At 32.4% G+C, this 14,725-nt stretch overlaps 2 protein-coding genes across 8 annotated transcripts in view; one reads left to right on the forward strand and one right to left on the reverse strand.

Moving 5' to 3' along the window:
- Positions 1–14,725, reverse strand: part of LOC129216019 (uncharacterized) — a 236,245-nt gene that overhangs the window by 151,479 nt on the left and 70,041 nt on the right. The window lies entirely within an intron of this gene.
- The window catches only part of LOC129216020 (caspase activity and apoptosis inhibitor 1-like), a 486,970-nt gene that overhangs the window by 98,825 nt on the left and 373,420 nt on the right, over positions 1–14,725 (forward strand). For 4 of the 7 annotated variants that reach the window (XM_054850158.1, XM_054850159.1, XM_054850161.1 and 1 more), the window contains one exon: positions 5,030–5,098. The exons of the other annotated variants lie outside the window; for them this stretch is intronic. The gene's annotated coding sequence lies outside the window, so the exon portion shown is untranslated. The remainder of the gene's footprint in view (positions 1–5,029; positions 5,099–14,725) is intronic. 7 annotated transcript variants of the gene reach the window in all.

Consider the following 14,725-nt stretch of genomic DNA (forward strand, 5'->3'; position numbering starts at 1 on the left):
AATTATTTTATGTGAAAATATTGCATTTTTTTAAATATCTTTTTCGTTAGATTTTTTTTAAACAAGTATATGTTTATTTCCCTGCTCAAGAAAAAATAGTTCGTGTGATTATTAAATATACCACATAAAGTTCATCTCTTACATAGATTTTTGCGGTTAAATATTATTAGAAATATTCAATGAGTTATTTCATAGTTCTTTATTTGTGTAGTGTGACGCTTAGAGATATGAAGTGAAGACATTCAGTCAACAATAAATGGAATTTCTTCCACTTTGAATGCATCTTAATTTCAAAGCTATTTTCCTTCAACAACTTGTACAGCTCAGTATAGTAACTAGATTTCTTTTCAAACTCAATCAAGCATTTTAATTTTCATTCATCATATGTTCTTACCGATGCAAAACTTATTTGTCCTATTGAGGTGGTGGAATTTGAAGCTTTCCAATCGTGTGTGCCTTCCAAGTAAGATCTTGGAATTTGAAACCTAAATAAATTTTTGCAAGGCTTTCGGATTTCAACGCCTTCTCAATTAATACAGAAAATATTTATGCCTGCTTGTTAAAGAATTCATAAGGATTTCTTTTCTGGCATTATAGTTTGCCAGACGATTCTTGCTAATTGTGTAAAGAATGTTCTAAAACTTACTGTTTGCAAAATGGCAAACAAATTACTGCTTCACTAAAGTGAAAAGGCTCAAAATGTGGCAATAATTTCATTTTACTAACTGAAAATTGTCTTAGGGATAAAAAAAGTTGTGTGTTTTGGCAACTTTATGTGACAAATTGAGTTAAATCAAATACTCTGAAACTGATTGCAGTTCTACGTACATCATTAAATTAATCAGTTATTAAATTCTTGTTCTGTATTTTGCGTCAGATTAAGAATGTTTGTAGTTCGACGTTCTTTGTTCGAGTATTACAACAAAGTATTTAAATATTTTCGAACTTCAGCCAAATATTATATTTTCCAGTTTATTTAATAAAATGTTTTGCGTTATATTTTTCGGTCTCGGTTGAATTATGAGTAAGTGTTCAATTTTAAATTTCATGAAGTGTATGAAATTATTATGTTCGGTACTTTTTCGTTACAAGTACATTACAACCTTCCTTGGTTTAACAATTTAACTACATCTTCCCTATAGTAGAAATAGAATGCTAACTTTACGTCACCACCATGTTTGTTTCTCTTTTGCTAATTGTGCATTTGAATTTAACTTTGAATACTTTACTAGGACTCAATAATTTTGCTTGGCGATTATTATTTAATTAAAGCTTTAAATGCTGCATTTTCATTCCCGCCATTATTTTTACTTCATTTCCCAAAAAAGGAAGTATTGTATTCGCGAAAAAATTTTCACTCAAAATTCGGCCTTAATTTACATTTTGCTCACTCCCGAATTAATGTTAAGTATTTTTTTTTTTCAACCCGACCACACGCGGATAGCCTAAGAACATATAAACACACGAAATATCCAATGTGACATTCCCCGAGTTAATTACAACGACTTTTCTCATGACGTCCGTATGTACGTATGTATGTATGTATGTATGTGCGGATATGCGTATGTGCGTATGTATGTCGCATAACTCAAGAACGGTATGTCCTAGAAAATTGAGATTTGGTACGTAGATGTAGTAGTACGCCCCTTTTTGGGGGGAAATCATTGTTAATTTCGATGTAAACTCAAGTGGTGTTATAATTTGGCGGACACTTGGCGATATATCGCCAGTCTTTTGGTCGCCAAGTTTCGTCGCCAATTTGACGACAAATTTCGCGGTTTTTTTTTTTTTTTTTTCAAATCTGGTTTCAATTTGGACATTGTTGGTGATGTTAGAGAGTAAACTTCATGTGATGCACACATCAGCTCGTTTTTATCTCATCTGTCGCCACCATGTTTGGTCGAAGTTAAAACAAATTTATTCTAAGCGATTGACGATACCTACAAGTATATCGTAACTTTTATTGTTCTAATGACTTGATACTTTTTCCGACGGATTTTTTAAATATTTTAATGACGATTTTAATGCTGTTTTATTTAAACGTGACGGGATTATTTAAATGTACTTTTCAATTTATGAAACGGGCTTGTTTTTCCCCTTGTTTTCGTCTTATAGTTTGACAGATGATGTTAACTTTAAATGGCTTTATTTAATTGATTGGCGGATTATTTTTCATTTCAGTGTAACTTTAGGTCTTGTTAAGTGACTTATTTTGTTTAAAAGTTGATTCAAAAGATAAAAATAACGTATGGTATGGCCAAACAAGTAGTTTCTATGCAGGTTGACCAAACACGATGGCAATAAATTAACTGAAAACATCGCTTGGGTTGAAGTGACGTACCTACTGTAGAAAAGTATATTATGTTCTTGTAAGAGAGGACTGCTTTTTAAAAACTAACTTTTGTCTGTATTCATCTTTTTAAACTTTTGTCTCGCACTCTTTTGATAAGTACGCATTTTCAATCCTAGCACTTATTCAATTATTTAGTCTTAGCTAAATCTAATACGTTTATCACAAAATTGTGAGCTAAATAAATAACCCTTATATGAAAAAGGATGTCGAAAAAGAAAAGGTTATGGTACGCCCTTCTTTAGAAATCAGTATTGTTGCAACATAAAATATTTCACTAATTGACGACTATGTGTGAGGTTAAAAGAATATGCATTGTGTATATAAGGTCTTTAGATTTTCAAACAAAATTTTGGACGAATTACTTCGCTTTAATGTGGTTTTTATAAAGTTTTATTTTTAGAAATTATTTTATGAACACATAGGTGAGTTTACTATCTAATATATAAAAAATCTCTTGTCACGGTGTTAGTTATTGAACTCCTCCGAAACGGCTTGACCGATTTTCGTGAAATTTTTTATGTGTATTTGTTAGGTATGAGAATAAGGCATAAAGTATATTTCATATCGCTAGGTAATTAGGAAGTCCCTTTTGAGAATTTTTTTCGCGACGCTCCGGCGAAATATCAACACATGGCCCTACTAGATGGCGCTTCAGAAACTCTCTATGATTTAAAATTTTATTTTTTCCCATTTTCTTTTTGTAATAAATAAAATGCTTGAAACTAATTTTAGCAAGGCTTTTTGCAATGGTTTTCAGTTTCGCTCTCTGATTCTTTTGCGGAAATATTTTTATAATTGAGAGATTTGCGATTAAAAAATGGAAAGGGGGAGGGGGTAAATTTTGGGAATATAGCTATTTTAGACACCAAATAAAAGAAATACAAAAAAAAAAGGCAAAAAGTCTAGTACATAAAACTGTCATGTCACGGTGTTTGTGTTTAAACCCCTCCGGAACGGTTCGACTAATTTTTATGATTTTTTTAATGTGCATTTGGCAGGCATAAGAATAGGTCGTAATGTATATATATCATACCGAGAGGTAATTAGTGTGTCTCTATCTAGAATGTTTTTGGCTATCAAATGTCAAAATGATGCGACGGTTCGCAAAACATCGAAAAACTATCTAAGATTTAAAATTTTTATTTGTTGCCATCTGCTATTTGTTAACAAATAAAATGTTTGAATAATTTAAGCAAGGCTTTTGCAATGATTTTCAATTTCGCTCTTTGATTCTTTTGCAGGGATATTTTATTAATTGGGGAATTCGCGATTAAAGAATGGAAGGGTGAATCTTTGGTGTTATAGGTATTTTTTTATTCCCAATTTTAAAAGAAAAAAAGTGTCAAAAAAAAAAAGAGGAAGAAAAAAAATGTGGTTACTGACATTCCGATTATCCATCTGGCAGTTTCGGCGGGTCAAGGTGAATTTTTTTTCGGGGGAGGGGAGGATTCACATGTTAAACTAGCAAAACATTTCTCATTTTGCCAATTTTTGCCGAAATATGATCTAATAATGAAATCGCATTATCCGTTGCATCATTTGGCATTGCAGTAACTTTACTGGATAGATGCAGAGTAGCTCATTCAGCATTTAAGCTACCACTGAATATTCAAAACAACCCAGACGCAGTATACATCAAAAGGTAACGGGGCACTCTGTTACTCTCTTCAAGTGATTTCAGGCTAAAATTTTCGTATTCTACATTCAAAAGTCGCTGATGAGTTTATTTGAAATCCTCGCAACTGTATCGTAATGTTGAAAAGTGAATCGTGTGTTCAGCTAAAACATGTACGTCCAATGCTACGAGATCCATTTGCTGTCAAATTCTCTGACCCATAGTCAGATATCGACGAATGAAAATTTGCTGTCTATGAAAATTTGGAATGCATGAAATTGCTCACTATTTCAGCACCATCGTTGATTCGAGAAAATGCTCTCATTGTCCGCGATGTACGCACACATGCATCATGCGTGGCTGGCAGAAAGAGCCATATTTGGCAGCAAAAATGTGGAGGTTGACGATTTATAAACTTCGAGATACGACCTGGCGACTTGGTATCATACAAATCGATCGATACTGTTTACGATTTCGACGAAGCTGTAAATTATCCAACAGAGTTTTTGAATCATAGAAAAAGTTTATGTGGCAGGACAAGGTCTGCCGGCACAGCTAGCTTTGAATATGATATTCATTCAGTAATAAAATATCGATCATTTAATATAGTAAACATTAGTTTAAGGTAAAAATGGTTTTCTAACATCATGTTTATTTGCATCGTGTTAAGTAATAAGTAGACAAAAAAAGGGGAAAAAAAACAATAGCTATAAATTATGATGTCCTGATTTGATACAGAAAGAAAAAAATAAAGATGTTTTTTAGTGACATTTGACATTAAAAGAAAAGCAAAGAAAATGGTGATACTTTGGCAAAAAAGAATTTAAAAAAAAAAAAAAGCGTCACAGTGTAAGTTACTATGAAAGGAAGGCTTTAAAGTTTTTTTGAAGTGCTTTACTACATTTTATATAAAATATTAATGTGCGTACTTTTTTTTAAAGATTTTTAATTTTCTTTGTTTTAGTTCTTTAATTATTATTATTATTATTACTTGATAATTGTTTTATGCTGTTTAAACATGAAGTTCTGTGTTCGGAAATACGATAATTGTTTCTTTTCAGATATCTCCCTCAGATAAACGCTCTAAATTTTAAGGACTTGTAACTGTTCATGCACACGTCCCTGCAGAAGTAAGATTTTCTAAAATTCCTATTTACAAACTAAAATGGAACCCGAGATTTAAAACAAAAGTTTTTCAGTTACTGCTGTTAAATTGAAAAGCTCTTAAATTGTTTGAAAAGTGAAAAATGTTTTATTCCATGTTTTTATAACACCTTAAATTTGACTGTTGGTCTTCCATACCAGTGTTGCCAGATGGTCAAATCCAGATTTCCCCATTTCCCTTCCAATTTTTCCCCAAAAAGCGATGTTTTCTATCAAAATTCCCCAAATTCAAAAATTATTTTTCCATTAAGATTTTTATAAAATGAATCGACTTCCTCTGATATTTTTGTCTCTTGAAAAAAAAAAAAAATTCCCCAAATAGCCAAATTTTCTTATAAAATTCCCCAATTTTTTTTTTCTTCCCATTTTCGCTTTTTTTTTTTTTTTTTTTTTTTTGTCTTTGTCTTTATCTTTTTTTTTTTTTTTTTTTTTTTTAAAAAGCTGAAAGTCTCTCTTTCCGGATATCTCTCTCTCTCTCTCTCTCTCTCTCTGTCAAGATCTCTGTGATGCGCATAGCACCTAGACCGTTCGACCGATTTTCATGAAATTTGGCAAAGAATTAGTTTGTAGCTTGGGGGTGTGCACCTTTAAGCGTTTTTTTGAAAATTCGACTTTGTTCTTTTTCTACTCCAATTTTAAGAACATTTTCCCGAGAAAAATTATCATAAGATGGAGGACTAACTTACCAAGTTATCATAATGTGGAACCGTAACGAGGGCAAGCCAATTGGCGAAAAATTCATCGTGCATTATTTGTAAATGTACAGGGAAACCAAAATACCTTTTAATTTTCTACTACGGGCAAAGTCGTGCAGGTGCCACTAGTCATAAATACAAGCGCCTGATCGAGAGATAAGAAATAATCGAATATTTTAACTATTAATGCGAATTCCATAGCATAAAATTCCACTTATGCGAAATGCGAATTCCATGAAGTTGAGCAAAGCTAAACCAACGCTGTTTGATACAAACAATGTAACTACCAGATGTCAAGACGTGAATCTAAATACAAGAAAAAAAAAAAAATGCCCAGGTTTTCCCCCAGAAAAAAAAATTTCCCCAAGGAATTCCCCCTCAAAACCCATTTCCCCAAAATTTCCCCAGAGAGCATCAGATTTCCCCAAAATGGGGAAATTTCCCCCAATCTAGCAACACTGCTCCATACTGCCGTAGGAAGGTGAAGGGCAGTTACTGCAAAAAAATTTTTTTTTCTTTTTGCATTTTTGTCATTTATTGTACTTAAACCTTTATTGTGCAAGTTTGCTTGTTTGTTTTCTAAAAAAAAAAACACACACACACACACACAAGAAATGCATAATACCAACATTTTTATGTTGTTAGTATTGAACCCAAAACGTGTTTTTTTTTTCAAATATCTCGAGAACTCGTTTTTGCAGATAGTGCCGTTTACCTGCCCCTGACAGTACATATCTCGTATACGAGCGAAGGTAATTAAAGTATAAATGCTAAACTTCTACTTTAATTACCTAATACTTATTTTAAGATATAAAGAACTCAATAATATTTTCTTTAGGTCCAAATTTTTTTTTTTTCCTTTTCATTCATTTTTACTTTATTTATTTATTTATTTTTTTTTTTTTACATATATAGCTCAAAAAATTCTAAAATATTATCTAGACAAGAACATTTTCCTTATTTACAAAAATTAGAGCCTAAATATTTTCCAGTTCCTCAAAATTTCTTCTTTTACTTTGCTTAGCTGTATGTTTAGCGGACAAATAATTGATCATGAACTAAAATCAATTTTTTATAAAAAAAGTAATGTTTGTCACTTGCCGTCTTAATGTCTAAAAACGATGCTGTACATATTTTCTTAAAATAGTATGGAAATAATAAACAAGAAGTAAATTTTATTTTGTTTGCAAAATTCATTTATATGTGGGAGAGAGACAGAGAGAGAGAGAAAATGTTGCATTTTAAAGAGAAGTCTGGAAAACGTGGATATTTACGTATTTAATAAATTTTTGTCTCAAAATAAAGTTTTTTCAAAAGTACAGAATAGATGTTTTGAAATTTAATATTGTGAGCAGAGTAAATGATCGTAAAATTTTAGTTATGAATTTCAATTCATGGCAGCAGGGGAAAAAAGATCTTATTAATGGAACGCAATTTAATTAAAGGTTAAATTAATATCCCCGATTTTCGCCTGCAGAGTTCTTAATTCATCGACGTGTTCTCGTTTCACTTTCATTACAATTGTAACCCGTCGGATTGAAAACAAATTTCGATTCTTGAAGACACAATTTTCCAGCTTCCAATAAAGAGTGAACGAATTGTATGGTGCAAGAAGGGAAGGACACTGTTACGAGGCGTGGGAAGGGGGGGGGGGTAGTGAGGACCATCCTTTCTAATAATGTAAACGCATTTTCGTACAGGATTTAGAGCCGGGGTCCATCGGAAAATATGAGGGGACACGACGTAATTTGAAACGCAATTTTGCTCGACCATTGTCGCATAGCCTTATGAAGAGGAATTGGTTTGTTGTTCAAGTGCCAGAAGTAGAAGGGGACCGGGGGTGGACTGTCTCGCAAATGTCCCTCCTTCCCATGCTAAACAATTAAGTACGAAGGAGAGAGAATCGAACCTTTTCCCTGGAACAGAGATTGTTTCTCTTGTGTGTGCTTTCGGAGGCCTATTAGTGCTACTTGGCAATTGGAAATTTTGGAGAGAGCGATACAAACTGATGACGGTGGGGGAATCGACTGGTTACAAAGTCCACCGCTTGATTTAGAGATTTCGCAAAGGCGAAGTGATTATTTTAGAGGGCACTTTTCGGACACTGCCACAAATTGGAGAATTTTCCATTCTGCCGGATTGAGTGGTTTGACAACCAACAAAAGATTTCGCCACACAATGGAACAATTCGGGCCGCAAAGATTTAGATGCAGGACCTCGTGTGCGTCGTAATTGAAGTAATTACGACTTAAACTCGCCTTCAAAAAGTTCTGTGGCATTACTGGAATTTTGTAGTATCTTGATTGTGTTTCTTCGGCTGCATAAGCCCAGTGTTTACTTACGCGCATTCATTATCGGCTGCGAATTTCAACGACTGTCTTATGAAGATTCGACATGTAATTTATTGTCTCGCCTACCATTCAAGAAAGGGTGAGACTTTATAATTATGAATAGCGCTTGGTGTATGAAAAGAATTCACGATTATCAAGTACGCATGACCAAAGAATATATTAAGTATTTGCTTTTCATCTATTGGACTTAAAGATGTGCGCTGGACATGCGTTGGACATTTAAGATATTATGCATCGAGGGACCAAATTACGTCAGTTAAAATCTTTTATGCACGGATAGTCATATTTACTCCTTGAAAAGTCATAATTAACGTTTATGATCTGGTATGGTTTGGATCAGTGATTCCCAATCTGTGATACGCGGACCACCAGTGGTCCACGAGCAATTTTCTTGTGGTCCGCGAAAAGCTTAAATTATCATTTTTGTAGTAGTAATAAAATTTATTAAATAAAACTTTTGAATGCATCTAATTTTACTTAATATAATTGTTGTTAAAAAAATTCTCTACCGTATACGGTGTACTTAGGATTCGGAAGGGTACCATGTGGTTCTCAGTAGTGAAAAGATTGAGAACCACTGGTTTATAGATCATAGAATTCTGTGTAAATATTTCATACTATAAGCAGATTCTATAATCACTGACTATGATGGGTAGAATCGGTATCATTAGAAATCATACGCATTGGAAATTCTTACTGGGGACGTTGCTTTGGAGATGGTTTTGTTTAATGAAGTGATATTTTTAACCATATTTCTGTAAGAATATAAGATTATTGTCCTTTGCTCTGTATTAAACTGAAATGTAATGCTAGTTTGATTTTGAATTTTAAAAATAATAGATTTTGTTTCAAGTCGACTGCAAAACTTTTTGCTGTGTTTTTCTACTCTACACTACCACTTTAAATAAAATTCTTAAAAGCTGTGAAAAAAATCAGCTATGGATGATTTTCGAATATCAAGACAGCTCTGTCTGGAACGTTATTCAAATTAAATTAAAAAAAAAACCTTCAAGCCATTGGTGGACTTAGAAGAAAAGGGCGTACGTTTAAGCATTTTTTGATAACAAAAATATAACAGTTATTATTATCACAAATAGCGTCTTCCCAGAGTCCCTCAGTGCTGAATCCGCTCAATCCTTTTGTGCCATAAAAGCGCAGAATTCAAACTGAAATAAATGCTTTTATGAAACAGGATCAATGTAAATAAAATATATAAATATTTTGTATGCTCAGGAAAGCAATCTATAATAAATGAAGTGTTTAAACTGATATTCAGGTTTGTGTTGTCGAACTGCAATATTTCGTGGCCCAGTGCGACCGACAAGCCACAATTTCCCTCTCATATTGCAAAAACCGAACAAGTGAATATTTCCCTTTAGTGAGATCTAAAAGGATTTCGGTTCGTTTTAAATTCACTTTGCAAAGTCGCCGCCGATTGTACAGCTATTACTTAATATTTCTTTTGACGAAATCTGGAATTAATGAATAGAAGATCCTAGTTTTTTTTAAAGTGAAAAATGCAATACAGTGAAACCTGTGTAAGTTGACCACTTGCGGTGCTGTCCTTTGGTGGTCAACTTAGACAGGTGGTCAACTTATGGAGGGGGTAATGATTTTTTTTTTGTCATTTTTTGCACCATGTATTCATTTTTTGATTGATTGACACTTACTCTTTCTGTTTAACTCACTTTCATTGTTTAGTATTACTTTGAAACTATAATTTAAAATGTTATTCAAATATTTTTAGAGATTATTTTTGCAGAATGACGTATACTGTGTCATGCAAATTTAAAATTTCAGTAAATTGATCAAAAAAAAATCTTATTGTTTATGAAAAGTTCATTTGATATTAATAGTTCCTAAAAAATCATAGCTTCTCAAAAGTTGCAAATTTTTCTCATATACATTTATAACCCCATGATGATCTACTTTTCAACAAAATAACTCCTTATTGAATTTGGCGCACTTATTGGACACTAGTTTTAGAAATTCCATGTGTGTCAGCTGATTTTCTCTAGCTTTCTCCCTTTTCAATTAGTTTTAATATTTCATACTTTTTATCAATCTCAAGTTCAACTAACTTTCTTTTTGAAGCCATTTTATGTGAAACTATAACACAAAGAGCAACAAGCTGGACTCTCATAGTTCAAAAAAGCAGTTGAGAATGAAAATGTCGTATCTCTTAATCCCTTGCACCAGAAATATTGCAATGCAAGTAACTTTACTCTTTAGCACAATTCCATTGTTGTCACAAAATTTTACAACTGGAAAAAAATACTTTGTACTTTTCTATTGACACATGTTTTCATAAAGAAAAACAAGTTTGGGGAATAAAAGGGTTCTTAATAGTTTTCCCGTGTCGTTAAACTCAATAGGAGGTTTAGTTATGCTACTGTTTCATTTAGTTAGTAAAACGCTGGTCTAGTATCAAAAATGTTCTTGGAAAGCTATAAAAAAAATAATAAAATAAAATAATTTGCTAAGTAAAATTTTAAAAAATAAACCAAGTGGTCAACTTACAAAGGGTTTTTTACAATGCTTCAAACCAAATTTGGTGTTCATTAGTGGTCAAGATAGACAGGTGGTCAAGATAGAGAGGTGGTCAAGTTACAGAGGTTTCCCTTCATTATATAACATAGGACTAATTCCGTTCCTGACAAAAGCGGTCAACATAGACAGGTGGTCAACTTACAAAGGTGGTCAACTTTACAGGTTTTACTGTACTAAAAATAATTGATTAAATTACTCTCTGTAGAACGCATGTATCTCTTTCACATTGTCTAAAAAATGCCATATATTACTTTCCTCTTTGGTAAGTCATTAATTTTCCTCTTAATTATTAGATATCGCTATAGTTTGTTTACTGCCATCGCAACTGCAGTAAATTTTTATCTTGCTTTTTTATGGAGCTACATTGATAAATTGGAAAATGACTTACAAAGGTATTACTTGAAGCAAAAAATAAAGAAAGAAAGAAAGAAAAAGAAAATATGCGTCCACTTGTAGAATACAAATAACTCTTTCTTTATTTTAATAAGGCTTTGTTTAATCAAACGCGTTGTTGAAAACAACCATAAAATTCGAAACATTAATTTTCCTTTAGAATCAATATGATTAAAAAAATTATTAGCTACATGAAACCATCTACATATAAAAGTCTCGTTGTAAAAACGGACTTATTAAAAAAGATCGCCGACAGTAGCTACATAAAAATCTTAATTTAAATAACGTTTATCCCGTTATTCCTGAAAAGCACAGCGGGCGAACGGTGGAGGATAATATGCAAATGAGCATGCGATATTCGTTGATGCTTCGAGACTTAAAACAAGTTTGTACCCCCCGGTCTCCCTCCAGAACAGAATACACATAACGGGCAGACATCCCATAAATTTCTTTAAAACAAAAATTAACAACCGCAGGTTGGAACACGACAAAATTGAAAAGCGGATAGGGGAAAAAATGTTTATAATAATATTAGTAATAAAGTAAAAATAAAGGAATAACAATAATGATATCTTTTATTAAAAAGTGAAAGACATAATGGCTGGCTTGGTGTGTGTTGCCGTGACCAAACAAAATGGCGACTATCTTCTGCTCTTATTTTTATCTTATTTTTTTTCATTTGTTTTCTCTTCCCCGTCACGTGGTCGTCCAGTTTTCTAGCGGGGGAAGAGAAATGAAATGAAGAGCCGTTAGCATGAAGCTAATGTATTTCATATTTACGATCTCGGCCGTAGCGAGTGAGGCTTAAAGCTTGTTTCAGTGGCAATATACTTTGAAAACATTGTTAATTTGACAGCTGTCGCTATGGTTACCGGGGATAGCTGGGCCATGGCCCGCTGTTTACTCTCGTAGTACTCGAACCCCCTACCCCCCGGTAATAGTGGAGTATATATCTAGACCGCGCCAAGTCGCCATTTTAAGGGAACATTGACTTATTGAGATTAAAAAGAGGAGAAAGAGAGAGAGAGAGAGAAAGAGCGAAAGGAGGAAAAAAAAGAATAGTAGAAAACGGAGGCAACGGCTGAAATGAAGATGCAAGTTTTAAATTGTTCTTGTAACTGATTTGTGCTGTTCTTTTCCCCCTCTCTCCCTCCTCCATTTTTTTTTTTTTTCATTCACAACTCATTTGCTACTGTGAAGTGCTGAAAATAAGTATAATATTGTAGAACAAAGGTAAAAAAAAGTTTTGATTAATGCTCAATTTTATGAGTGGCACAAAACTAATAGCAGTGGAGAGTGGGGCACGTTGGACGTATTTTTTATATTGCATGTGCTATCAAAGCTAGGTTAGAACTTAAAAACTTTCATATTTTAATGAAAATCTTATCCGAACAGTATAATAAAAGGGATAAAAAGTGATTATTGAAACTAGAATAAATAAAAACACATTTTTAAAACATAGTGAAGAAAAGTAAAATAACAACGTGTTTTTGTACAAAAATTGCAAATTACTGCAGACGTGTGTTTTCGGGTTACAAGGAATCCCTTAAGAGGTTCCTTGTAACCCCGAAAGAGTAACCCCTTAAAAATTCTAGATTATGTTTCCTTGCAGCAGTACAAGATTTAGTTAAATGAATAAAACATTCATGACTTTTTTTTAAAAAAATTTTAGTGACTACTCTTGTAAGATCATTAGTTTAGAGCATTTCAAAACTTTTTACCTTATCTAAATTTTAACATTTTTAAGCCTTGTAAAATCATCTCATTTATTATTATTAAAATGATAGATTATCTCTATTTTTCATGTTTAGTTACATTTAAATATTGATCGAATTTTGGTTTAATATTTAAATCTCACAGGCTATAGTAGGATCGATAATTCCTATTCCAAACCGTCGAAAACTTAAACAATCAAAATAATAAAGTTTTATATACAAATTCATTGAAATAAAACAACTTAAACCAGGAAAATTTAAGTTTCGGTTCAAGCTAATTGATTAGTAATATTTGGGGAAAAAAGAAAAAGACTTCAAATTATTATTAACATAAATGTGTTAGGGCAAAATTTATTATAAATAACGCAAGGTTCTCTTATTTATTTATTATCCCCATTTAGCTTGAAAGTAAGAGGTTTTCGAAAACGCGCAAGTAGTGGAAAAACTTTAATAACACCAAACTGCATAAAAATGAGTCCGTGGTCGCATGCAGAGATTTATAACATTGACTTCACCTGTCAAGCAGTTGATATATTAGGAATAAAATAATTTTATAACCTTTTCTGTTTAGAGTCACAATTGTAAAGAAAATGCGCATTTTGCCGTTTCGCGAAAAATGACGCAAGCCAAAATAGCCGGTATAAAAGACATTTAAAATCATCTTTTGTATACCGCATTATACCTCATCGGATAACGTATCTAAATTATTCCCATATTTTCCCCCTACTTCTGTTTCCCCCCCACCTTATTTTCGAAGATACGTGAATTTTTCTCCTTTTTTTTATTATTTAGAACGTAAGAATAAATAAAGCCTTTTGTTTCTCCAAAATTCGGTGATCGCACTTAAGAGTTACAGTCGTACGGAATATTTTGAATATTTTATTTGCTTTTGGCCTTCGCAAGACACCAATACGCCTTTGTAAATAGATACCTTCCTTCTGAAATGGGGTTGAGTGGTGCAAGTCCTTCTCCAGTTTTCGTTTATCTGCACATTAATTTTATTGAACATTATCGCTGAAAATGCGTATCGATCAAGCCGTTTATAATTATAAGAAAGATACATTATTATGATTTTTTTTTTGGGTTTTTTGGCTAGAACTTAGCATTTAGCATAATATTAATACATACCCAAGTAAAGAATTTTTCGCACATTTGTACTGAAGGATTGAGTGGTTCAAGTCCTTCTTCACTTTATATTTTTCTATACATTAATTTTATTGAACCCTAGTGCTGAAAATGCGTATCGATCAAGTTGTTTAAATATTGGAGGAAAAAGTGACAATAATAATTTTTCTACGAAAACTTATACTAAAATGAACACAACATATACTAAAATAAAAAGTTGATACATTTTTTTTAACCTGAGACACAATGCGTTATTGATCTCAAGAAGTTTGATCATTTTCAGACGCATGAAAAATAGAGCACTTAATGCAACCATTTTCACGAATGCTCTAATTGATTTTGAAATTTAATGATTCATTTTGTGGCCTGGGGGTTAGCAAACGATAGGCTGTTCGGATACTTCTACGAAAACAAAATTCATCGCAATATATTCCGTGAATAATAAACGCACTCAAAATTTCTTTAAATAGTAATGAGGAAAATTGTGATGAATGAAATATTAATGATAAATGAAAGATTATTTATTGCTTCTTTAACTGGCAGAAAGAAATTAACCATGCATTTTCAAGATGTTGACCTCGTCTTATTATATTGACCATTAAATTTCTTCTTGTCTTTGATTTATAACGATTTCTAAGCATATCGGTACCTGCCTTTAGAGGAAAATTACATACTAAATTATAATTTGTTTTAAACATTACACAAATTATACTGCAACAAACTTTGCAGCAGTTATTACTTTCTAAAAGAATTTTCAGAGTGTA

The sequence above is a fragment of the Uloborus diversus genome, chromosome 2, assembly GCF_026930045.1.
Source record: "Uloborus diversus isolate 005 chromosome 2, Udiv.v.3.1, whole genome shotgun sequence".
Taxonomy (NCBI): Eukaryota; Metazoa; Arthropoda; class Arachnida; order Araneae; family Uloboridae; genus Uloborus; species Uloborus diversus.